Below are 27,966 nucleotides of genomic sequence, written 5' to 3'. Positions count from 1 at the left end.
AATTTAACATGTATGTATATGTGACAACTTCAGAATAAAGGGCACATTAAAGAGAAATCAGAAGAATAATTTGGAATAGAGTTAAAATAAAGTACCTATTTATACGAAGATATAATATACATTTTATCACAATTATAACTATTATGAATGAACTGGCCAGCATAAGGGTATGTGACATCTAATAAATTCTTAAAAAATATTAATGAAAATTAATGCGGTAAAATTACTTAAATAATATCAATGAAGTATTAATGAAATGTTGGGTACTTGCTGATTTGTGTACCTTTTGGCGTTTAATCAACCCTTATACTTAACTTTTTAAACTGTAAGTTTTTGTTAAGGAGATTTTTGTACCTTTTGGATAGATTTTCCTTTTTGTCTATTTTACAAAGTTACGTCTGCTTTACAGATTTTTTTAAAATTTGGAATAAGCTATTCTATCATTATAACCTGATAAGGTGTTAAATCGGAACCGTAACTACCACTGGAGAGATCTTTTTAAAGAATGGTTATAGTTGCGGTCCCCAAACCATCCTCAATAACCATTTTTTTGAGAAAGCGTTTTGAATAAAATAGGAAGGTATTTGTAGGTAAATAGCAAAAATAAACTGCGATTTCAGTACTTCCTTTTAAGAGGAGCAAGAAAAATAAACTGCGATTACAGTACTTCTCCCTAAAAGGCAAAGATTTTGAATCGAACGACAATTCATTGATGTAAATCGGTTCACTCATTGATAATTTTAACGATTGCAGTACTTCCTCTTAGTAGGTGTAAGAGCATGATGGCACTTCACAGCCACGTAGAGGAGCTTTAACCACTTATTCGAGCTGAATTTTATCAAAATCGGACTAAGCGTTATAGAAATATTGGTAATAATAGTTTTAGAAGGGGCCTTATTTGGGCGGGGCAAACTCCCCTCCTTATGAGGCACGGTGCCGAGACTTTTAAAGTGCAAATCTGTATAAAATTTCGATTCGAATGACACTTCATTCATAAAAATCGGTTCACGTGTCGATAATTTGAAACGATTGCTATACTTCCCCTTAACAAGTGTAAGAGCTGATCGCCGCTTTAATGTTACGTAGGGGAGCCCTAACCCTGTCATCCTACCAAATTTTATCAAAATCGGGCCAAGATTTACAGAGTAATTAGTAATAATAATTTTGGAGGGGGCCTTACATAAAGGGGGCTAACTCCTCTCCCATTCGATGTACAGCGTCGGGACCCACAAAAGGCACATCTACATAAAATATTGAATCGAATGACACCTCATTCATGAAAATCGGTTCACGCGTTTAGGCGCTACGTTGTTTACAAAAAAGGTAACAACAAGAACAACAACAAGAACAAGAAGAAGAAGAAGAAGAACAAGAACATTTTTTGAAAAAGCGGTTTTTGCTCATTTTCGGCAACTTTTTTCTCGAAACCTATTAGATCTGGGTGGTTGCAAAAAAATTACAGTTATGAAGGAGGGTTTGGAGTAAGATTTAAAGAAAATTTGGGAATTTTATCTTTTATAGAAAAAGAGAAAAAAATTGTCAAAGTTGGGTGTTTTTCAACGTTACGCTTTTTCGTGCAGTTTTTGATGGTCAACCCTTATACAACTGTCCTACCGGACAGTTTTAATCATAAAATAATAATTTGCGAATACAAATCATCTACAGAGTTTGTTTACACTATCATCCTTGTGGCTCTTGGTAAGATTTATTAAAATTATTTAAGGAGAAAATGGCTCTCTACTTAAAATAGGTTGCCGACCCCTGGCTAACCCACTGTACAAAGAAAGGTTGTTAGAAGCGTCGTTCTAAAACTGGGTGTGCAGCAAGTTAACACCATTTCCGGTCTCTCAGCATCTGAAGGATATTGCTGGTAAACTCGCAAAAAAATCAACATCTGCACTAACACTTTCTCATTCTGAGCTAAAATATTGTGAACCGGAAGTTCTTCCACAGGACTTGCGTTATGTCCGTGATAATGGCTGCTGAATGGGTAAGATGGCCAGCAGGTACAGTGGAGGAACTGGTCTATCAGGTATGCCCATCCTAGGGATATGAACACAGATTGATAATCCTAATTATGGCGGCCATATAAGGGGTAAAGGGGTAGAACACAATGGAAAGAGTGAAAGAATTGAATGCAGTGTGTGCGAGACAAGAAGGGAGGAACAAAAGGTAGTTTGATAGCATACTGACGCACGGGAGGTAGGTGCGTGCGGGTAACCTTGGAAGTGGGTGCGTAATGGTGCGTAAGACAGAGAGGGAGAGGATTAGGAATATCGATAAGAACTCTGTGTGGGGCGAACATTCCTTTTAGTTAGAGTCTGCTGCTCCATTGTGTGCAACTTGCATACACACTCTCTCATAGTCACACCGTAATGATACTGGAGCGTCCGTATGTGCGGAGTAGCAGTGCGCGCTGCTCGTACGTCTGTCACTGTAACACGCCAACTTCGAGTCTCTTATAACCAAACACGGCCGGATATTCAAATCAACTCCGCTGCACACTGCTGACTGGCCTGCAGACTGCTGTCTGTTCATGTGTAAGTGAATGTATTTCGGTTCGCTGCCAACTTGATCTCCTCCACTCGCCCACTCTAATATCTATACACTACAACTCATCAAAACTATACGCTGTAACAGATAATAACCTACTTCTCTCTAGGTTGCATTTGTTATACATCTATGGCCAACACTAACGACTCTCTCTGTCCAGGATTTACATAATTTCCACTTTTTACTAGAGGAAATATCCCTTTAGAGGTTCCCGGAGTCATTCCAGGGAATTCTATGAAGAGTACTTCAGAGGAAGAGATGGCGATGTTAGGTTCTCCCTAAAATACAATTTTAGTGCATTGTACAGTCCTATGCATCGTGTACTACGCGAGAGCGATGAGTGTGTCGACAGTATTCCAGACCGGAAGAAGCACGACCAAAGTTCCACTCTTCCGTGATTTCCTGCCAACTGGTATCGTAGAGGTCGTTTTGAGAGTACTTAATCTTAAGTGGGGTCCCTATTCAGTAATATAAGCAGAAAGAGTTGTTTTGGTGGCCACATTATGTTTTGCATTTATTCAAAAGATGGCTCCCGCTGCAACACTGCACATGATCGCTACTGCTACGAGTGCAAGCAGCTCAATTAAATATAGAATTTTGATTTCCTGCGGTCTTCGGTTTTTGTGTTGTGTACGGTGATCATACGACATCAGCACCATTCCAGAAGAGGTGATGAGGCAAGCTGAGATCTGTCTGTAACTTAATGCAGAGTTAGTGGCGGCTTAGAAGGGAGGAAGGCGTTTTGGGGGGCTCTGGAGCTGTTGCAACCATCGTGCCAAAGAGTCTTTCTTGCTTTGGCATTCTAAGTGCTGATGTACAGGAATCTAATTTTCCTTCGCACATCCACCTCTCTCTCTCCGGAGTAGTTCTGTAGAAGATTTTCCTTAGCCAGAATATTTTTCTTTAGGCCAATTAAAGCCCATTCAACTGCACTTTCACTCTTTGCGTCTTGCGTGAATATCTTACGTGGGACCAGGAACGTTTTGTACAGATAAAGTAGAAGCGAACTGTTTGTCGGTAAGTTACAGTAGAAGCGAACTGTTTGTCGGTAAGTTTCAGATGAGGAGCACAGACCGGCTGAACGGAGAAAAAATTTAAGCCTTTAGCCTTTAAATTCCCTCAATTCATCTTGACTTAACAACGCTCCTCTCTCTTGGAGGATAATTTTGATCGAGGATAAAAATCAAGGGTAAACAGAAAATTAAAATCGAGCATAATCAAATAATGTGGAAATAGGGTGAGGCATAAGAAACAGGGATAAGAGATAATTATATAGGCAAGATTAGCTGAGTGGTCTCCCCGAACTGCAGTCCATCTATATCACAGGGAACGTAGTCGGCAGGAGGGAGAGATGTTTTGGCGAGGGGTAGAACACTTGGCCCAAGCTCATCCATCTAGCGGACAGCCACTGGACCAGCATCTCTACACCCTGTCCGCTTTTAGAAAACAACTAGATTACCACTACAAACTGTCCTACTAATTAGCTTATTTAATTACAGAAGGAAATCCTTAAAAAATTCTACAAAAAACTTTTCTCTGGAAAACTTGATCTAGCAACCATAATATTCCCAACTAACAGGGTGTTCGTTAGAGGAAGTATTGCGATCTTACAGGTTTACCTCTTCTTGTTTACACCGCAAATATCCGTTCTGGTATCCTCCGAGTCCAATAGAGTGCGTCTAATGGATTTTTTTTTTGTGAAAATGTAGATGAAACAGGACTTAGGTATAATTAGAACTCGAAAAGCGAAATGCGCATGCTCAGTCTAAGGAAAATCGTTGGAAACATTTCGGAAGGAAATCCACAACTTAGGGCAAAAACCTTCTGGTTATTTCCGATAGAGCACTTGGTGGGCTGAGTTTGGTAGTTCGCTAACGAAGTACACGAAGTTGTTTCAAAAGGGTGGGCGGGGGAGAAGAAGGAAACGAATCACTTTCTTCCAAAGTGACTTTGTGAAGTGTCTCCAGATAAAAAGTGGCATTTCTGTAATACAATCTGGAAATGGTATTGGATTGTGAAGGCACGGTAGGAGGTTAGTGAACCTTGAGGATGAAGTGGTCGGAAGTCATGCCGCTGTGAGACACATTTCTACTTTCTCTGACCCCCTCGGAAGGGCATAGGTTTGGAATAGAACAAATATTCCACTTTGAGGGAAATATTAGCTTTGGGCTGAGGAAATGTTTTTCCCAAATTGTGTCAGCGTGGAAGGAAGCAACTATACATTAAAAAAGGAAGTTCAATTATATTATTGATGGAGACGCCCTCCCGTCAATAAGTTATTCACAAAATCAGACATCCCGAAGTGCAAGATTACTGACTGATACAATATATTTTGTTTTTCTTTGGGTTTTACCAGAAAACAGCTTCAACGGTTCACTTAGTGAGGAGCCTTCAGCACCAAGTTTGCTCCTAACAGCTGCATAGTATCCATGAGAAGGAAATGTCCTTACGAAACTTCAGGCCACAGGAAGTGCGGCTGTATAGACGAGCTTTACCAAATTTTGGACATTCTAACAAATTAGAAAGGTTCCACATCAGCTTGGACCGAACTTATTAGAAGAACTATAAGGTGTATTCTCGGCGACCTATGACTTGTAGAGTTCACAAGTACAATATGACCTAAGTACCCTTCTAGTGCAGACCCTACATTTAAAGAAAATTTAACTAAAAATACTGCGGTAAGAGACCACCGAGTGAGTGTTCACTCTCTCCGCTTGGGCTTCACGGATTGTGCAGCGTGAACACGCAACTTCCATCCGCTCGGTGCGATCAGCGTATGAACCAATCTCTTCTGAACAAGTGAATTACTATAAAACTCCTTGATACTTATTTACTTGGCGATTTCAGCTAACCTAATCGGGTGCAGCTAACTTGGCGTCTAGATAAGTTTACCTTATTGTATGTGGACAGCAGACATGACGGAACTAATCGGCTCTTCTTTCTTGAAGACACTACACCAACTTTCTTAAAACCATCATGATTGAGGAGCACAGACCGGCCGAACGGAGGAGATATTAAAACAGTACAACTTACACAGATATGGAAGAACAACTCACAAGGACCAGGGGATTAGAATGTCGGAGAGATTTAGCAGGCCGAGCTGTCAGCACAGAACTGGTTTGTCCGCACAATGTTGCCAGCTCTGCAGCCCCCGCCACTTGGCAACACCGCCCACTCTCCCTACTTGGTGTACGTACCTCTTTGTGTTTGCACTATTAATTTATTACTAGCTTGTGCTCCATTTATACAATCAACATCCAACTCATTATTCCCTTTCTTCTCCAAGAATATATTGTTATTATTTATCCTTTATTCTATTCATTCTAACACATGACATAACTATCTACGACCGGTTTCGGGATCTTCGTCTTTCTTTCCTCAACTTGTTTCATCAAATACTGTCCAATTGGAGACGCATCCATGCTCTTTAGGTTAATACGCAGACAATATCACCTATTATTGCAGATCCATCTGATATTTATTCTATATAGATGACCCATATTGTGCTAAAACAATAGTAGGCAGATATTCCTAGAAGAATTAAATGGACAGGAATTTTAAAAACATTTCCAATAAAAACATCTCTAACATTTACTGAAAATCCTAAAGAGATATGCTAGAAATAAAATTAAAGATGTGGTGATCATCAGAGACATGGGCACACAGTCTGCCTTGGGATTCTTGGCTATTTACCGGGAGTTAGAGGAGGATTTACTCTCCTTAGAATCCTACCAGATTTTAAAACTTACCAAAGGATGCTGCAGAGTAAGGAACCTCAGCCTTCACAATGAGTTATGAAGCTCGTACACTCCCTCAAAGAGCGACAGGAGCAGCAAGAGAAAGCAGAAATCAACAAACAAACAAATCGGTCAAAACAAGCTGAATGAAGAGTTTTGCGGAGTAGAACGGTGCAGGGATATCCACAGTCCCCGATCTCGCAAATAATTGACTTGAGTTCCAGGAAACAACAACAAAAAAAAAAAATTCTGCTGATGGGGAAGACTTGTCTGTGTGATAGTAGAGGGAACGGCGCCACGGCTATCTTAACTTCCAGTTGGACGTTAGAAGTACTGATATGGCAGGCACGGGAATAATAACAAGGAATGGCGGGCGAGAAGGGCGCCAAGGTCGGGCGGGAGTTACCAACTTTATATAATATACTTGGCTGTGGGTCGCGCGCTTCTTCGCCATCCTAGTTTTGTTTTCTTTCCGGGAGGGGCATCGTTCCTGCGCACAGTCCAGAGGGTGGCCACCCACTTCTAGGTCCTGGACAATTGTGTGTCACCCGCACCTCTCTCTCCTCCTGACCAGCAAGCACAGAGCGCTGAAAGTTCCAAAGTTGTGATCAGCGAGTTCTGGAAAGTTCTGGCCAAGTTGCGTTCCGCCGCCAAATAGCAGACATTGCAGCTCTTTCTCCCCACCCCTCCATTCGTCCCATCCTAAAAGAAACCAACTTCCTCTCTCTCTTCCACACTCACAAAGTAGTCTACTTGTTCGAGAAATTGCCAAACTTCTTTCTTCTTTACAGAAACAACTTAAAACTTCCTTTGGATGGAAAAAGCTGGAGGACTGAAAGGAAAACTAAAAACAGAGGACCTTCCTGGGGGCCGTTTCCGCTCCACCAAGTATTTAATAGCAACATCGCCTCCACTTACTGCACTTAGCCTTTTAATCTGTCCAAATACGACAAAACAAAACTTTTGGTAAGGAGATGATGTTTTAATCGCAGCTTCCAAACCATTCCCACGACTAAAGCAGAAATATTGCATAATTCAAGAAGGATACTTATGATAATCAGCTCAGCCTGTAGGCATAGTTGCCAGCAATTTTGACGGAAGGCCAGAGCCAATACTCCTGAATCAGATAAATATCCTTCTGACATTCACTGACCTTGATCACTGCCAAGAAGCAATTACCCCAGACTCAATTAGGAGGCGTGCTAACGATACAGAAATGAAATACGCAAGGAGTAACAGTAATGTTGATAATAATAGGATGCCATTTCAGAGCTCCAAAGGATTTCCGGACATTCCGATGACGAGCAGCAAGCCGTCAGGTTGGCGAACATCGGAATAGAAATTCATTTTACTCTAACCGAGCTGGCAGAGGAAGCAGGAGCTTCAGGCTGGACCATTCCAAGTGTCCCCAAAAGACGGAGGACAGAAAGCTAGTATATCTGCAGCGTGTAGAGAGAGTCGCCACAACGAGGACGGCTCGTCCTTACAGAGATACAGTAAGAGATGATCGTGCTTATCACGATTATCATCCACCATTATCATCACCACTACATGGCCGACCGTAAGGCCGAGCTTGCCCTGAAAGCACCCTGTTCTCAGCATTTCCCAAGGAAGTTTCCTTTAAATCGGAATCACAGTTGTGAAGCTTGAAGCTCCAGTTTATCGCTTGGTGCCAACATTTATGAAAAGGAAATATTCGTATCTTACTAAAACTCCGAGTTGAAAGAATATCTGTGGGCCGGAAATGCCACCGTTTTAGAACTGCATCTTCGAGGTTCTATTAACTTCCTGAGTCACAACTTGTCATTTGATCGCGGGCATTGTGCTGGACCTGAATATCTTCCACACAGGAATTCAGGGGGATCCGGGATGTTATGCTTCCTTGTAATGAACCTAAGTAATATATCTAGTACCGTTTTAATACAAACATTCCAAGCACTAAACGAATTTAGTTTCGTACATTCCTGTAAAAGTCATGTAAGAGTTGATCATTATAGTGAAGGATAACCTACAGGAAGTCAAGAAGTCCTACAGGCCTACCACAACATAAAACTTTACCTCCTCAGCTCCAACAGCAGTGTTGCAATGAGTACACAGAACTTCCCGATGAGTCCAACTGAGCTGCCGCTGCGATCCGAAAGCACTAACCGCCAACTATTCACCACGAACTCGTTGACAGTCAGCAAGCACTTCCACTAGACCAGTACGCACACTTCTATGTCAGAATTTATACTTATTACAAGAGTTTGTTTTTGTTGATTCTGCTTTTGTATCCTCTACAAAGAAACGAATTCAATGAAAGTCGGAAGCGTTAGATAGCCAATAGTAGAGAGTAACAGTCGTGGAGACGGGCAACTGGGGACGGCAACAACCATACTAGGGCAGAGCATGGTGGAAGAGGCGGTTACCATGGACACAGCCGGGGGCCAGCCCCGCCCATCATCTGTTTGCCTGCCGCCTCCATAATAGGTATAGAGGGGCGGCCGTCTGAATGCCCGGCTCTACTCCCCGCCTCCAGCGCTGACACATTCCAATACTCACACTCTGAGTTGTTACGCGTGCCCCCATCTGAATAGGTGAGCAAAACTCCAACATAACAAGTTCTGCCACCCCCACCTAAATTGCCAGCCGACCTTTCCGCCTCCCACTTCCGTCCGACTACATTACCTTCATATCTCTTTTAAATACACTCACAAACGACACACACATATAAAAACTTACTGCAAGCATTTATTTTACCTAAAAACTTTAGAAATAATCTTTGCTATATAATATGTCCATGAGCTCTGGCTTCTCTGAGGATGAATTAGGGCGCTAATAATCATTTATTAAGTAAAATCCCTATGGGTTTATCGATAACATCGTAAACATCATCAGGACTATCCAGCTAAGACTGCTCAATAATATGGTGACACTCACGACTTCCTCAAACAATATTCTGATGTCTCTTGGTCCACATCACGTCTGAGAAGCGGAAACAACATTTGAGAAAAGACCACCAATATTGATGTTAAGTTAAAGTAACTAAGCACAATTTAAAGTGAGCACAATGATTTCTCAAGGTTTGGTTAAACAGAGAAATTTAGAAAAAAAATGAAAGCTGTAATCAAAGTAAGGTGCTCCTACTGATGCAGTAGCATCTTCAGGGTAATTTTACGCAACAAAGACTCGGACTTCTTTCGATTTTTAATCTTTGGGCCAGAGCGTTGTCACATCTTACACCATTTACTAGCTGGGAGTGCGATCAGGGTAGTAGGTGAACCATAAAAAGGCAGGCAGTGCTACATTCCATTCACGACCAACATTCAAATGGACCATGCTTGGATTCTAGAGGAGGCGGCATCCATTCTTACTGAGCTGCAGCTCTAAATTTCACTATATCAATAGAAAGAACATGAAATTTCCCATAATATAATGAGTTCATTTTGCTTACTTTTTTTAATATTTTTGAGAGCTTAAAGTTTAACAAATTATATAATTTTCCAAGCTTGATTATCTTGTATGGTTGGAGGGAAGGGGCATCGGCTCCTTATCTCGGATCTTTGAGAGCAGTAGGATGGCCAAAATACTCGCTCCCCTAACATTTATTTCAAGAACTGTCAGCACAGTATGCATCTTCACTTTAGAAAACCAGCAAGTCCACGGGGAGTGTAATCGATTAGACTTTTACTATCCCTTACTTTACTATTCCTAGTTTTATGAGGAAATACGTAGGCAAAGGAATGGAAGGAAACAAACAAATCAGTTCACACCATCAGACCAAGTAGCGAGTAGATGGCGGAATAGAGGTGATGCAGCTCTGCAGAAGTAAAGTTTACATGCATAATAGTGACGGACGGACACTCTACATGTGGGGATCGGAAATGAGGTCACCACACACAGCCAGAGTGATCAATCAATTCAACAAGTCTGAACAGGCAATCGCTCTGTAAATATATTTCTGCAGTCCAACACATCACAAGAAGCAAACTTATTGATCACATACACAGACACACAGTGTGAACTCATTGTGTTCTAAATATAAGGACAGTAGGAAGACAACTGGACTAGAGTTAAATTACTTCCCTCTCTCCAGTAATTCGGCCAAACTATTGCTCCAAAACATATTGAAGAAAGTTCAACTTACAATCACTAATTAATGCTCCACTCTAAAAGCTTTAGTTAGACTAATTACAAGATAAAAATAAACATTAGTGGTTAGATTCAATGGTCTAATTCAGAGCATAATGTGAAAGAGGGTCCGAAGGACGCCATCGCGATATTCAAGAGAAATTAAACTAACAAATGGCTTGCTACTCCGAAAGGACAAGGGTGCTGAGATATGATTTTTACTTTGCTATGGCAACTGAACCTTTTACCATCATTCTGTAGAGATGTCAAACTCTGTAGGTGCCAAATCACCTCCCAGATCGCAACGTACTCGTTGAAGGAAACGAGATTTTATTAGAATTGACACAACCATACGCTGCATCAGATTGCTAAGACGGGAACCCATCTGCTGGTCCAAAACGATATTGGTTACACAAGCTCAGGTTTGTTCCAAATATGGCTGAACGAAGATGAACAGTGACCGAGAACAGTAGTTGGACAACAGGTTATCAGAGGAATAGTTGTAAACAGACTTCCATATCCACAGGAGATCATGGTGCACAAGGAAGTGCAGAGCAAACAGTAACTGGAATGGGGGGGTACCTTGATGCCATTCATGCATTAATAATGGTCGACACAATCTCATTGTTACCAACAGAACACAATCACCGGATGTAACACACCGCCCACCTTACAAAATTCCTTTGTTATAAACATTACCTTGCCCAGGGGAGGCTCTCCTGATTGTGTAGTAGGCAGTGTTGTACCATTTAGGACAAACACCGGGATAAGACCATGATCCTCTTCAGAAGAACCAAACCCTTATAAATCACCATAATAACAATTTAGACCCACATCTAAGCAAATTTGGATTTTTCCTTCTTTTTCCCTAAAATCATGAAAATCTATCTAATTTTCTTTTCACATTAACCATAACTAAGACATACCAGTAAATTTAAATGCATTTTTAAATCGATGTTTCCATTAAGAAATTTTATTAAATATTCTGATATTTTATCAAATACCTATGGGGGAAAAATTAGTAAAAAAAATCTTAACTATTTTTTTCAATAAAATAATTAGTGTTAAACCATTAACCAATCAGACGCAGATGTAGGAGGTGTAAAATGTGGGCGTTTGCTTTAGCCAACCAGAGTGCACTTCCATGGTAACCACGCCTACAGCTACGCCCTCTCCTATTGTCTTGCAATGGCTACTAGTTGAAATAAGAAAGCTTCTAACAGGCGATTAATTTTGAGTGTTGGAGTTCAAAAAACGTTCGCTACGTGACAATTGAGCCCATACATAAATCTTGGCTAACAACTGAAATCACCACCCACTAAATTTCAGAAAATAAAACTTGAGTGCTCCAGCAGCAGATAACTGTATATTCTCTTCTAATGTCCTATTCTTGAAAACCGCTGTTAATCTGCTTTTGGCCCAGAATGAACCATTATGGTACTTCAATGGCAGTACCGTAATGGTAATTCAAGCCGTTTTCGACGGTAAGTTTTGGTGTTATACAAGAAAATGTAATAAAAATGGTGATGTCTGTATTTAGTGAAGAAACAATTAAAAATCCCAAACTGAAGTGATAATGCAGCTGCACCCGAGCATAGTCCCACCACAAATCCATGTGTCAAGATGCAATTTACTGAAGTTAACCAATCAAAAAACTGACACTAATTTTCATTTCCTGTCCTATATTATTTGCAGAGATGTGAAGTAAAGTGCAACTTCATTCATTTTTCTCTCAGCGAAGTTGGAAGAGAGAGAGAGGAGAGACGGGTACTGGACAGCTGGAAAAAACCCTCTCGATCGATATCACCGGGAACTCCGATGAGCCGCATTCATTGGCAGCTTTAATCCAAGTTCCAACTGGAGGAGACCGCCTGGAAGGCTGTGACTGTGCTCTGGAGAGCCGGTTACACAGATCTGTGAGAGTGCGGTGCCGCACGTGACTTCTGCGCGCCGCTCAAATCACGTTCTGTGTCGTGACTCCGTCTCCGCGCCAGACTAGATCTGCGTGCTTGCTACAACATCATGCTTACCCCCTGCTTCACCACTCTGCTACCACTCTTCTGTCATTCACATACTCTACCTTCTGCCTCTCTCTATCTCTACTATACAAACTTTTCCCTGGATCGTTCGTAGCGACTATATTTATATATATATATGTGTGTGTGTGTGTGTGTGTGTGTGTACACAACAGTGATCTCCGAAGATAATCTACCTTGTTCTATTACAGGACTTTGATACATATCCAGTCGCATGGGGGCTAATAACTAGGTTTTACCAAGTCTTGACCATCTCTGCAGCAATCAAGTGCAGCCATTATTACAAACTCGAATTGCACCTTCATCGTCGCTCTTGAACGCGCTTTCTAATCATCAACCTTTCCAAACAAAGAAGAAACCCCGGGAAGAGGGGTGGAGGGTGCACACTCACACGACTTCCTCTTACTACTGTTCTCCAGGTTCGAACCCACACACGACTTTCTCTTACTACTGTTCTCCAGGTTCGAACCCACACAAGACTTTCTCTTACTACTGTTCTCAAGGTTCGAACTCACACAAGACTTCCTCTCACTACTGTTCTCCAGGTTCGAACCCACACAAGACTTTCTCTTACTACTGTTCTCAAGGTTCGAACCCACACAAGTCGCATTTAATTCTCACTAAAATCGTAAATTTTCTAAATCTGTAGATTAGGCAAGAATGGCTCTTCCGAGGAAATCCAGGAATCCACATCCTCTATCCTAGAGTTGCCCCTAATCGAATTATCTCAGGAAGAATTATTTGGGAAAAAGAAGTAGTATGTTTGTAATCTCCCATGTAAAGCTCACCGGAACCATTTCCGGAAAGTACTCAATCCAGTCATTGGAGCTATCTCTGGATTTGGAAATTTAATTCCATGCTTGATTGTTGATAATATTATACAGCTGCAAGGCTGCACATTGAGAGAAACTGTAGAGGGAAGCCAGTTCGCGGAAGTGCCCTTAAAAGAATCTTCCAAGAAAATGTCTTTAGCAAAAATTATTGAGCTATTATTTAGAGCAATGCTACATCAATAAAGGAAATTGTAGGAACAGATTTTCAGAAAATACCAAAAAAATGTAAAAATCTCTTCAGAAAGGTGATACTTACGGTTGGCCGATTAAAATTGAGTAATCAAAATGGCGTCCTCATTGCTTTAGCTGCAGTTTAGTGGGGACAAAACTCTAAACAATATCCTAAATGGAGAAAAAAATTGTAGGATATTAAATGTGCTCCACAGAGAAGTTGGAGGCCTGAAACCGAAATAATAAAACTAGCAGAACAGGGAGTTGGTGGGGGGGGTGTGTGGAGGCTCAGTTATGAAAGTTAGCTGGGGGCCGGAAGGCGCGGCTGGCTGAGGATGGGAAAACTTAGCAGATTTGCATAATGGCTGCGACGACCTCTTTCTTGGAGACAAAACTTTTTTCATTTTCCAAAGCTAGCAAAACATGGCGAAAAGAATATGTTTTAAAAAGGCAATTAATTTACTTTCTACTGGAATAATGAATTTTGGAAACTTAGAGGCAAGTTTTTGTTGAGGAGGCGACATGATAACTAGGAACACTGAATAGCAGCTCTCAGCAAAGAGGGCCGCAGGTCCCCGCAGGTGGGCGCAACACTGAGCAAGTTCTGCGACATCTGGTAGTCCAGCAAGCTGAAGTTCAAACGCTACTACGGAGTATGCACATCCCACGTCTTCGAAATAATAAGAGTTTACTTCGAAAATATTGTTTTGGGTCAACAAAGTGGTTTAGATCGACCGGAAGTAAAATTTTGCTGATTTGATTGGTTCACTTTGTAACTTCCGGCTAGATACGGAACTTCTACATTCTCAAGGAAACTTCATCTGGCCGGGGAGGCGGCTAGACCTTGTTTTGCAGAAAGGAATCTGAGCTGGTGCAATCTTCTGCGGGAGACTCAGACGCACACGGAGATGTGTAGATAGTAAGACCACAGGCTCACTCATGAAATCCCGTGGGAGCTGCAAATGGGAGGAGTGCTGGCCGACCGAGCACACTACCACTACCGGCCCCCTCGCTATGTATTGTCTATACCTTCTACGCACTCACAGACCTAGCAGAGTGTACTATAGTTGGGTACAAAAGGCTAAACATGCATTATTCATCAGCGTACAAAGTGAGATAACGAGTTTTGCTGTCCTTGCTCTGACACAGAATGGAGCTGTGTGCCGGGTCAATGGTTTATTATTGTCCTAAGGGACCCCCCACCGGCGGTCTTTAAAGAAAAACGGCCTGCATACGCGCCTGCGCGCACCCCGCTATACTAGAGTGTGTTCAATATAAAGCAATCATACAACTATTTCCTCCGCCGTAAAGGTCAAACTCCACCCCCCCTGCAAGAGAGAGAGAGTAGAAGTTCTACAAAAAGTCAAGGCGTCGGTTTTTGCTGGATAAGAGTATTAAAAGAGGAACTCAGAGCGAGTTGGCTGGGTCCGTGAAATGGTTTTTGATTCCTATCTTTGGACTGCGTGCACACTGCATAATATATATACATTCTCATTCTACCGCTTCAAACAAAAAACTTCTTTGAATAAAACGCTCTCTGAAGCTGACCGGCGAATGGAAATCTGATCTTAACTAGTGAAACTTAATTTAATGAAGGCCAAAAACTACTAATTGAATTGACTGCTTAACTACATTAATGGCAACCCAATGGGATTGCAAAGTTCCATTGTGCAAAGTATGGTCAGTTTGGCCTTGTTTTGCTAAATTGACATATAGGATGAAAAAATAATTGCCATTTCAGTCGTGATACATTTATTCTGCCGAGCTTTCGACCTAGGGACTCTAGGTCATCTTCTGGGCTACTTTACAAAGTAATATTTTTACATAACAGGGTTGGTGTGTCTTCTGTCTTGTCTGTTCATGGACCAGAAGACACACCAACCCTGTAATGTAAAAATATTACTCTGTAAACTAGCCCTGAAGATGAACTAGTCCCTAGGTCGAAAGATTGGCAGAATAAATCTATTAAGACTGAAATGGCAATTATTTTTTCATCCTATTGAAACTATGAATCAGTCACCAAAAAGAATGAACAACAAATAAATTGACAAACTTAATCGCTGAATGACTTGGTGACATTCATCTTCTGGTCCATTCCACTCCAGTCTAAGCTCGCATCTTCTAAGAGCAGGGTGGCCAACTCTCACTAAATTCCCTCCGTCCAAACTCTAAAATTCCCCTTCTTACTACGAATCATATTCCGACCATTGATCATATCTCATTCTTACTGATCATGTCCTAACATGTTATTTTCTAAGCACCACTTTTTCGGAAAGTTTCTCAAAACGTTTTAAACAAAAAATTGGTCAAAGATCGTTAAAAATACCTAATAATTGAAGCAATCGATAATAATTTTCCTAACTGCGTAGTTTGACCAATGAGGAGGTCGCTGCCAGCCAACATTGTTTGGGATGAATAACTTAAGAGGCCGATGTTCCTTTCAGCTGCCTCTGTTCTGACTCTAAATGATTGATTAGTTTGCCTTTTTTATTTTTTACGAACAACTATAGAGATGACGCTTAAATCGCCAACCTTCTCTATAAAAAAACTGGAGGAAGAATTTAAGATCTAAGAATTGATCCATAAAGAAGAAGATCTGTGTTGCATTGCAAGGAAGAGGCTGAGTTAGACAATTCTATTAGGCTACAGTTGGAGAGATGAAGAAAGGGCAGTCAGATTCTATTAGCAGGCAGTGTGCCATACTGAATGTCCCAGTGTCCAATGTCCTTTCATTTGACAGTCCATAATGTTCATATCTGTATGCCAAAATAAAATATTATTTTAAATATTTGGAGATGAAACAATATTATAAGTTAGCAGATGTCCTTAGATTCCGCTGTATATTCCAGCATCCTGAAGGACAAAATTAAAAACAAGAGAATTGAAGTTAACTGGGCGCTCACTAAGAAGTATTTACTTCAGCGCGGCCGTAACTCTATTATCACTTCCATGGGAGTTGCATTTAGAAGTACCTCCCGTTGCCAACTTCCGGTGGTTATAACTCACATACAAATTATAAAGAGCTCCGGCGCTGGGAGTTCACAATAAAAACTTGCGACCGGAGCGCAGTAGAAAAATTAAAACAAGTACCCTAGTAATTAGTAGAAAGTTGAGTAAGAAGACTGGCCGACTCACAAACTGCTGGCTGGCTCCTCTACAATTAGTCATTTATCAAACATCTCTCTCTCTGGCGGCTTGATCTCCTTTTATGTTCGCTTATCTTATTTGGCCAACCATCGTGCTTCCTCTGCAATTAGAAGAACCAGCAGGGTCACTTCTTCAGGGAACATGGTGTCGCTGCAACAACTCAGCACTGACAGCACCAAAACATAGGCTCCCAAAGAACCAAAACGGATCTCTCCAATTAAATCAAGACTACTTTTCAATATACTGGAACCCGAAAACCAAAACTTTATGAATAAGGTTTCTGAGAAAGTACTCGTGCACAAAAGGTCAACCAAAATTTGCCCTCTATAGAGTCTTGAATACAAACAGGAAATACGCAAATACCACGCAAAACACATTTGACACGTAACTACAATATTATAGAACGAATTTTGGCTTAATAAGGTGGGCCGCCGCCCTTGGTGGCGGTGATTAAAGGGTGCAGGAGGGATAGGATATTAGGACGGTCTGTCAGAACTGCACATTAGCATGCCAACCAGCCGGGGGGCGGGTGGTATTCCGTTTAAAATTAGTGATAGCGTGGCAGGAATAAGTAGCAACACCAGGGGGCCGAACTAGCTGCTGTGTTCATTGGGGGCGGCCAATCTCAACGCTGTAGGACTTGCATTTATAAACAAAACTTACCGATATTTGCTGCTTGCCGGCCGACTCCAAACATGCTATCTGCACGCTAGGCCGCCCCTAAACATCAAGCAGCACCATCGCCGTTTTCCCCTTTATTTTTATACATATAAAATAGCGAGAAGAAAAATGTTTATCAACATGGATGAAATGACTCGAAGGTCCTTCGACACCCTGAATAGTGGCGCTATTCATATAAGAAGGTACAAATAGCTGCCCGGAAATCAGAGATGATCCAATTTGCACCAAGCAAAGACGAATCACAAAGGAATCTATCCCTTTTTTGAATATTGCAAATCAAGTATAGGCTCGAATTGAAAAAATAACCTACAGTTGCTGGTGCAGAAGACTGGTATATAGGACATCTGAAAAAGAGGGTTCAGGATGTGTAGACAAGGTTCCTGGAGTGTAGCACGGTAAATCGACAATTTGTGGGATCCAATTCCGTTCGTCAAGTAGTCAAGGAGTAGGCGGGAGGGAAGCGTGAACGCATCCTAAAAGGATGGAATAGTGCGCGATTGTGACATTACAGAGGCTGTACTCTCAGAACATACTTCAGCAACGGAGGGATGGCCATAGGCTAAAGGGGGAATCACATTGTCCTCTACCTTTCTCAGGATGAGAGGATGGAGGAGCTCTTAGGAACCGGAACGAGAACAATCTGGAACCTCTCCTACTGTCTTCTAAGAGGACAGTCCTCCTTCTGAACAGAGAGAAAACTGACAATATGAGATACCATGATTCAGACTTACTCAGAACTGTTCTGGAGAACCCAGAAACCATATCCAAGGCAGCCAATACTAGGAAGTTTTCAGCTATGATTTCTATTCAGCGAAGCCACAAATTTTAACTAACGATTTTGTCTAATATCCAAGATATTATTTTTGAAAAATGCATAATTTAATAATAATTCGAATTCTTAATGCGAAAATTGAAATAGCTAATTATAGAAGTAGGAGGTGATAAACAGAAATATATGTGGACCATTATACAATCGGAATGAAGTATGGTAAACAAGATTAAGGTGGATAGTAGTGGAAATGGAACAGTTAGCAGGAGGAAGTTGAGGAAGTGACGCGATAAGGAAGTAGGTCAGCCATGTTGTAGCGGCACGCACACCACTGTAATACACAGCAGCTCCTTACAGACTCACAGAATCCTTGTTTACAGGATTAGCGTGGTAAGTGGGCCCCCCCCTCCAGTCTCACATTCCTCTCTTTGGATTCTGTCATGTGTACCTCATTGATAACTGCGTCCTGACGAATTATTATGATGTAAGAACAGACAGTTCACCACCCCAAGAAAGCAAAGTAACTGGCTCGAAACTATCCAAAGGTAAATTATTCCAAATGCGGCAAATAATAATGACTGGGTCCATAAAGGTAGTGCCTGGGACCAAAGACACACAATAAGGATGGTTTAATTAAAACAAAAAAAAAAAAAACAGCGTCTGTGTAGGACGATGTGAGAGATAGAGTGGAGGAATTCTGCTGCGCTAAGAAGTTGCCGATTGGCAGTCAGTTACATCTGAACTCTAATGAGCACAATGGGAGATGGATATTCTGGCCAAAAGTTCCTGCAAAAGTTCTTCTGCAATCAGAAGATAATCTAACAACAAACACTTTGGTAGCAGAATGTTCCGAAAACATTATTGAGCTGGAGTTGCTACTTCACCCTGCTTCTGGCACAGAATTCGCTTCACTGTTTGGACCACTTAATTCCATGCATGTCTCATCTTTGCGGAAGAGGAGATAAAAGCAGTTTGGATTGTCTCCGATGAACCTTCATGCTACCAAGGAGAAATTGAATAGGTTACACTCCACAGCATTGTTACTTAGCTGATTCACATACTTAGTACTGTTCTATTTCAAGATTTTGAGGGGTATGGTAGATCAGAATTGCAGGATATACCACAGTGGTGCTATTGTCGATCTAAATTGAGTAATTATGGTTACAATGTCGACTCTAAGGATCTGAAGTATGGAATGTCCAACTTTGACTAGTTCTTTTAAGTGTATAAGATGGATTCCTCAGTCGCAGGGCTAATCGAAAAAACTTCCAAATCCAAAACAACACTGAAGAAAATTTCTAAACAGGAAGGAAACCTTGAGGGTTCTAGTGAAAGTGGTTTGGGTTTGTTCCCTTCAGATTTGTTCTTTAGGCGTGAGAGAAGTCTGCCTTGAGGAAACTTCATTTCGAAGATGAGGAGGAAAACATCGGCTACAAGCTTCAGGAGAGGAGAGAAAGTAAAACGGAAGTATTTAAATGTGGTGACGGCATGGTAGACCGGGAGGGAGGTGTCCGATGCAAAACAGGACATCTCCCTGGCCATGCAGATAAATGGATTGCACTGGAGGAGCTGCGGGGAGTCTAGTTATTGATTCAGGCCCTCCTTCTGGCCTTGCGGCGCGAGGTCCCTATCTCCGAACATACCGGCCGCTCTACACACGCGCAGGGCGCAGTCGGAGGGGGTGGCACGTCTGTTGGTTCACCCTTCTAGCAGCACCACTAACACAGCCAACCCAACACAATAATATTCGCCGCCCCAAGAGATGCCCGCCCGCCCCATTGTTATGCTCCGCCGCTTCGCCCCAGAGGCAGCGCTCCCCTTCAGCCCTTCCGCACCCATACCTTACATCTATCTAATTGTTGCACATTCAGCGCACTCCCCTCGCGCACTCCCTCTTTCCCCTTTAAATCCAGCAGAAAGATAACCTTCTCTTACCCCAGTTTATCTAATTAAACTTTCTTACGACTTGGAAGTTTTACTTAAAGATTGTGAATGTACACTGCCAAGAAACCGGGACGGCGCTACGCTCTCAGGATCCTGATCAAATCAATATTCTAAAAATAAAATAAACCAAACAAGTAGGCCTGACTACCACACGCGTGAGCACGTCTGCCTGTGAGAGGAGCTATTTTGATGTGGTATTGTGCAAAGCGACCAAACTGTAATCACGGCAGTAATGCACGGCACTAAGAGTAATGAAACCTCCTCCATCTCCAGGCAAAAGCGAGAAAGTGTCTCAAATTTATTCCTACTTACTAGCAATCTTCCAACTCCGGTATTGGTGTGAAGAATACATTTCACGTTCGTAGAAGGTTTAAACAAGTTTTTAGAACCGTACAATATACCGCAATGGCACTTTGGAATAAAGCTTGACTTCACCCCCCCTCTCTGAGAACCGCGCTTAAACAAAAAACTTGAAAATTGAAAAGCAGACCTTCATGGGAGGGAACTTCGTGAGGCGCACTTCCGCTAGAGGAAGTGCTGAGTTACAATTAGGTTCCTGACGATTCGATTTCAAGATATTTCCACTTCCTTCCTAACGCAGCCTGCGCGCACTAACCACATTTCTTCTCCACTTCAAAAAGTGCAATTCCAGGAATATCTTCGATGGCACGATTGCAGTAATTCCTGTAATTCAAAACAAGGATAAAATGGAAAATCCAAGTTGATTTAGTAAGTGATAGTCGTGTGAGTGAATCTTGCCAGCTTTTCTTCAAATTAAGGCCTTCAGATTATTTATTTTGGTAATCTTTGGTATAACGTTCGGTGTAATAACTTCAACAAATCGATAAGAAGCTGAAGATGGCACTTAACAACGTCTGGAAGTTGAAGGTCAGCTTACCCGCACCGACGGCAAGGTTGATGTCCTTTGGAGCTGGGATGCTGGAAGCACCACCTGCGCGACTCGGTCTTTGGAAGTCGCCTCAGGTCCAGTTGGCTTGTTGCCTCAGAAAGGTCACTGAACAATGGCTGCCCAGGAGTCTAGCCTCTCTCTCCTTCCCAGAGCAACTCTAATTGACTGTTCAATCAACTTTCTAAGGTTGATTGTGTAACGAGGTCTGCAAGGCGTGACCCATTCACACTGCTGCTAGTTACAATCTATCCGGAATACATAATAAAAAAAGAGAACCATGATCAGCTATTCGCAAACCGGGATGCCGACACACACCTAGAAAATAAGAGGCCGGTGGCTCTGCCGTGATGAAGATACAGTTTATTAAGAACTTATTTACATTTAAATATTTTGCATATTAAGATGGCCAGCTGACGTTGGCAAGTAGCGAGCATGGCAAAGGCTGGCGAAACGCGGGTTACTAAACCTGCCGTTTTCATTAAAAACATGGGTAACATGGGGCAGGCAGGTTATAACCTCACCACTGGCACTCTTAGTCCAGGATAACGTAAATACAACAGAACTGGGAAAAAACCAAAATTAAATTTTACCTTAATGTCGACTACTGGAAGTTAGACGTTACTATTTCAACTTTACTAACAAGACCGGAAGTTTCGATACCGCATTTTGTCCGGAAATCTTTCTTTGAGGTTCCCCCCTTTTTTGCAAAGTAGGTACTGCTGTGTGTGAGTGAGAGAGAAGTCTGAGATGGAAAACGAACAATCGCAGCCAACCATTTTCCGTTTAGTTACCACATGGGAGCCGATGGTAACCGTAGATCTTCTTTAAACATGGGAAACTCACTTGCACTTCTATACATCTATTACCCTTATTTCTCCATGAAAAATCGATTAACTACACTGCGGAGAAAGGGGGTTAGTAGGCGTCCCTCTAACGTGCCATTTCGGCCATATGTTCGGTTCTACTATCTTGCACTTAAGATTAGATTTATTTCTAAAACTGGACTTTTTTGGTTCTTTCACTTTTTTAGAGTTTCCAGCATTTTCTGAGGACTTCCTAGATTACCATCATACAAACTTTTCTTTGGATCTTCTTTTTGGGCAAAATCTTTAAAGTTCTGGCGGAAAAGTGTGGCCATGTCCCTCTATAAAATGCCATTCAGTTTAAGGTCACTATACTTTGTAAGAAGTGAATATGTATACCAAACATAAGATACACAAGATGATGAACAAAGCAGAATGTCTGCCGTGATTATGGCAGAGCCTTATGGCAAGATGTCAGAGTACTCTCAGGCGATCCACCGAAACTGAAACAAGATGAAGAAAGAGGAGAATGGACTGCAAGTACCAGTACCAGGATAGTGGCGTGCGCACGATCTGGAGAACTGCACGCTGCCGCCTGCGGGCTGCCTGCTCTAATAACACGCTTCGTCCTGCAACTAGAAGAGCTTTTGGAAGAAGATGACCTTGGGACAGAAAGTTGAGGCGCCGCACTAAACAGACCACATCATTTCTTACTTTAAACACCATCTTTAACCAAAAGCCTGCCTGCTGTAAACACTCTCACGACCTCCTCTTATTCTTCAAGTTCAAACTACTAATTTTAGTCCTATTTAAGTTTGCAACCGTATATTGGTCTGAAATGTAACAGCACATTCTACCCCCACCCAGAGTTGGGCAAAAACTTAATCAATTAAAAAACAATTGAATTAAACCGAAATTTAATTTTAATCATGATTAAAATTAAAAAATTTAATCTTCCAAAATTAGTTGATTAAAATTAAATTCACTTTTAATTTAATCGGAATTTGAGAGATTAAATTTTTAAAACCAAACATTGCCAATGGTTAAACCAGAATCGGACCAATGCATCTTTATTCCGCCTAGCTGGTGCCTCTTCTCTATCAATATTATCACCTTTCCCAAACTTGGCACCTTCATTCTACCAGTCTGGTGTCTCATCTATACCATGTTGGTGACTCTCAAGACTTATATAGGACCACCTTACACACACATTTAACCATGTTTATCACCCACTATACTTAGATAGGACCACCTTACACTCACATTTAACCATGTTTACCACTCACTATACTTAGATAGGACCAACTTACACTCACATTTAACCATGTTAGCGACTCACTAGACTTAGATAGGACCACCTTACACTCACATTTAACCATGTTTACCACTTTTAAATTTTTTGGGTCATGAAATTCTGTAAAATTATGGCCGTTCTATATCTCCCACCATGAACCACGTATTGATATGGAATTTAGTTCTCTTGTACACTTTGTTTTTCTCAATTATAAAGTATAGTTATTTTGTGCAAAGATCTAAAAAGGTAGATGATAGTGTAGAGAGCAGTGATTAGGAAAAAAAAAGAAATTTATTTTATTTATTATACTAAGTAGAATACAGCGATTATTAAGAAAGAAGTTCAGAGTATTTGTTTATAGGTATTGTATTAGGTGTAGTAGGAAAGAAAGAGGTGGGGGTCTCGGCGTAGACGGCTGAGAGTGGGAGAGAGAGCGCGAGACAGAAGGGCGGAAGCGGCCTGAGGTGTAAGAGCGCGTAGCTGTGTAACTGTGTGGAGACTGGCACTAGAGGAACGGAGTCTTACTGCAACGGTGAGTTCTGTGTTTGGTGACAGAACTAATAATCTCGCTCTCTCTCGCACTCTCTCTCTCTCTCTGCCTTTTAAATTCTATGGACATTTAAGAAAAAACTATTCTGGATTCTGTTGTCGAACTTAAGAGGAGTGAATTAATTTTTGTTTGTAACTAATAGTCTGTAAGTTTAGTTATAGTCTGTATGTATGAGCGTGTGTATGGTAGTGTGTCTGTTAGTTGTAGGTTGAAGTACTTAGTTAATATAGTAAGGTATCTATTATGTGAAGATTTTCTTTTGGTTTACTTTTACAAAATTTACAAATAAATGTATAAGTTTACTCTGGTGTATTCCCATTGAAATCCCGCTTCTCTTCCCTATTCCCGTTTCATTACACTGGTGACAGGTATAAGGGGTTAATAAAAAAAAAAGAAATTGTGAAATTTAAATTTGTTCAAATTAACACTGATTATTTTAAGTGGTAAAATTGTATAGAGATATGTAAGTACCCTGAGGAAAAAAAATTCAACATAGTATTTCGAGTAGTAGAGATTTATTAGAACACGGCTAGAGGTAGGAATTCACAGTACCGTGTGGCCCTAGTTAAATGACCTTGAATTGGCGCTCGGCCGATAACTCGACAACGAAGGCTCTTTTGCGGATTTTATCAATTTTTTTTGGCATCAGAGGGCTTAAGTAAATATTATTTACAAATTCAGTAATTAAAATAATAATAATCATAAAGATAATAATAATAATAATAACTTTAAACGCTGATATCGCAGAGTCTAGAAAAGGTAAGTACGTCGTGTTTGGGCTTATTTTAAACAGATTTCCAAGCTCTTGCACTTACATTTAAAATAATTATTCTACAGACTAAATTTAATTTTAATAAACATGGCTTCCGAAGACGTGGATAAGCTTAAGAGGGCGGTGGAGAGTCTAAGAAAGGAGATGATGTCATTAACCCAAACTTCTATGAATCAAAGTAGTTCGACGGTAGAATCGACTGGTAAGAAGGAATTCGGGTTGCAAACTCTTGTCCAACCTTGGGGTGGAGGAGGAGATGAAGAGGATGTGGAAACATTCCTTCAATATTTTGAGAATGTGGCCATAACGGGGGGATGGTCTGACAAAGAAAAATTATTAATCTGTCGTTCCAAGCTAGTTGGGGCTGCGAGAGTCTGTATCGGGGCACATCCTGAACTACTTCTGCCAACGGCAACATTTGAAGAGTTTCGGAATATCTTGCGGGCACGTTTTCGAGATTTGATTACTCCAGAACAGTATTTATTTCAATTAAATGCTGTGGAACAACGTCCAGGTGAAGAGGTGCTTGCGTTTGCGGATCGGTGTCGTAGACTAGGAGAAAAAGCGTGTCCTAAAACTACCTCCGAGCAAGAATCTCAGTGGGCAAAGGGGCATTTTGACAGGGTCATTATGTCGGCTTTTGTTCGAGGTCTGCACACTGAAATTAGGCGGCCATTAAAATTTGATCCTCCCCAAACCTTTCAGGAAGCGATAAGGAAGGCTTCAAACATTGGCCAGGCTTGGGCTGACGATCCAATCGTTCAAGAAGTGTGTGCAGTTAACCAAGCAAAAGGGGCTCCAATAATCCACCGACCAGCACAACCGAGGGGAGTGTGCTACCGTTGTCAAAAGAGTGGACATTTTATACGAGAGTGCCCGCAACCTCGGAACTCCCAAAGGCGTGAAGAGGGCGGAATTAGGAGGCCGTCCAATAAAGGGTATTGTTTCGTCTGCGGTTCACCGGAACATTTTGCTCGAATGTGTCCCAAACGGGCAACTAGAGCGGTGAATGAATGCCATCAGGACCAGATCGCAGACCCAAAAGGGAAGGCCTCGGCGGGGGCCCCACCGTCGTAGGCTCGAAAACAGGGGCTTCGGTTTGCATTCCCTGTGTAGCAACGAAGAATATCCACGGTCTGCTACAAGCAGTGGAAATTGAGGGAACCAGGCTAGACTTGTTGATTGACAGTGGTTCCGAAATTTCCATTCTGAAGAAACCAATTCCAGGATTTCCTTTACAACAACCTCGGGTTCTTGCATCTGGAGTTACGGGGACGGCGCTTCGGATACTAGGGGAACAGGATCTTCAGGGTCGAATCCAATCCAGACCTTTCCGCCATCGTTTTATTGTTACCAAGGTATCCTCTCGCGCGGATGGGATCATGGGCTGGGATCTCATGCGCAAACTGGGATTGGTCATCGATGCGGCAAAGGGACAAGCCGAAATAAAAACTGAGAAGATAAGGGTAAGTACCCAAGTTGCCCCGGGTTCGAGCGGCGTCCAACCTACAGTACGGGTGCAATCAGTAACCAAATTGAGGATCCCTCCATATTGCGAATTTATGGTTCGTGGAAAAATTAAAGAGCACTGGGTCGGGGATGTGCTGGTGGAGCCGGTAGAGCAAATTCAACAGGGACTGAGAGTAGCGCGGAGCACTAATCGATTGGAGGGACGCCAACTGTGGATTAAGGTTGCTAATTTGACGGGGAAAGAGGTGTCCGTAGCCAAAGGACAATGCCTCGCATTAGCGGAACCAATCGTACCTTCCGAGATATGCGGCCATATAGATCCTCAAAGAGAAACCACCTGCCAAGTACGATCCATAAACGCAAGCAAAGTAACTAAAAGTGGGATCGTAAAAGAATTCCGGGATAAGTTAACCCACCTATCGATTTCGGACAGGGACAAAATTTTGAAAGTACTGGAACAGTATTATGGAGTTTTTGAACCACCAGCAAAGGAGGGTTGCCGCCTACAAGTGTTTCACCGAATCCGAACCACGGAGGACGGTCCTATTACGAAGCGGCCGTATCGTGTCCCTTATCACCAACGACCAGTCGTCGCAGAACATATTAAAGATATGCTGGAAAAGGATATTATTAGTAAATCAAACAGTCCCTGGTCCGCTCCCATAGTGCTTGTGCGAAAGAAGAATGAGGATGAGTCTACCCCCCCCAAATTCAGATTTTGCACAGACTTCAGAGGGTTAAATCAGATTACGAAAACAGACGCATATCCTCTTCCACTAATAGTCGAAACGTTAGAAAGGCTCGGACGAAGCCAATATTTCTCCACTTTAGATCTGGCCAGTGGGTATCATCAAATACCCATTTGGCCAGAAGATAGGGAAAAAACTGCCTTCACGACCGACGGAGGACATTTTGAATATAAAAAGATGCCGTTCGGCCTAGTAAACGCCCCGGCAACGTTTCAACGGGTAATGGATGAATTACTAGCAGAAATAAAAGGGGATGAGTGTTTAGTATATCTTGACGACATTGTAGTTTTCAGTCCCACGGTGGAAGAACATTGCACTCGATTAGAGCGAGTTCTACGCCGATTAGCAGATGCAAATCTCCGGATCAACATAGAAAAGTGCGCGTTTGCGCAGCCCGAAGTGAAATATCTGGGGCACATAGTATCCTCTGTTGGAGTAAAGCCGGACCCGAAGAAGATAGAGGCCGTGGAGAAGTTCGGGGCTCCCAAAAATGCACGTGAAATTAAAACTTTTTTGGGAATGGCCGGGTATTATAGACGGTTTGTAAAGAACTTTTCCGAATTAAGCCAGCCATTAACCAGGTTGTTGCGTAAAAATGAAGAATTCTGCTGGGGAAAGGCCCAAAAAGAATCCTTCGAAGCTCTTAAGAAAACCTTGTGTTCGGATTCGGTGCTAACCTATCCAGATTTCAGGGACCCTTTCATTGTAGCCACCGATGCCTCGGGCATTGCTCTGGGAGCAGTACTGTCCCAGATTAGAGAAGGTCATGAACGACCCATAGCCTATGCCAGTCGGCAGCTTAATGCAGCTGAACAGAACTACTCGGCAACAGAAAGAGAGCTATTGGCGGTCGTATGGGCCACTGCGCAATTCCGTTGCTACTTGCTGGGGAGGCACTTTACACTAGTTACTGACCACGCCGCTTTAAAGTGGATGATGCGTCTAAAAGAACCATCTGCCCGAATAGCACGATGGACAGTTCGCCTGATGGAATTTCAATACGATGTAGTACACAGGCCTGGGGTGAAGCATCAAAATGCGGATGCTCTTAGTAGAGGAGTAGCGAGAATTGAATTAGCAGAAGTGGACGAAGAAAACTTTAAAAGGGAACAAGCTAGGGATTCTTGGTGCGAAGAAAGTAGCACTAAGTCGCCAGAGAATCTGTACAAAACGCTGGAAGGGTTATATTATTGGACTGGAGGAAATTCTGACCAAAGTTGTTGGAGGATTATGGTTCCATCCGCATTACGCGGGTGGGTGCTGAAAAAACACCATGATTCCTCTTGGGCAGGACACCCTGGGAGAGCAAGAACCGCGGCTCGAATCAAAGAAGGGTTTTATTGGCCAAATATTAATCGAGATGTAAGGAGATATGTGCAGAACTGTTGTTCTTGTCAGAGTCGGAAAACCCCGGCGGGGCTAACAGTTCCCGTGGGG

At 42.0% G+C, this 27,966-nt stretch overlaps 1 protein-coding gene across 2 annotated transcripts in view; it reads right to left on the bottom strand.

The window, feature by feature from the left end:
* Kdm3 (Lysine demethylase 3) overlaps positions 1 to 27,966 on the bottom strand; it is a 204,779-nt gene that overhangs the window by 119,082 nt on the left and 57,731 nt on the right. The gene's annotated exons all lie outside the window — the stretch shown is intronic.

The sequence above is a fragment of the Rhodnius prolixus genome, unplaced genomic scaffold (assembly GCF_049639745.1).
Source record: "Rhodnius prolixus isolate KJV_2025 unplaced genomic scaffold, Rpr scaffold_18, whole genome shotgun sequence".
NCBI classification, from domain to species: Eukaryota; Metazoa; Arthropoda; class Insecta; order Hemiptera; family Reduviidae; genus Rhodnius; species Rhodnius prolixus.
This window is presented reverse-complemented; position numbering and strand designations above follow the sequence as displayed.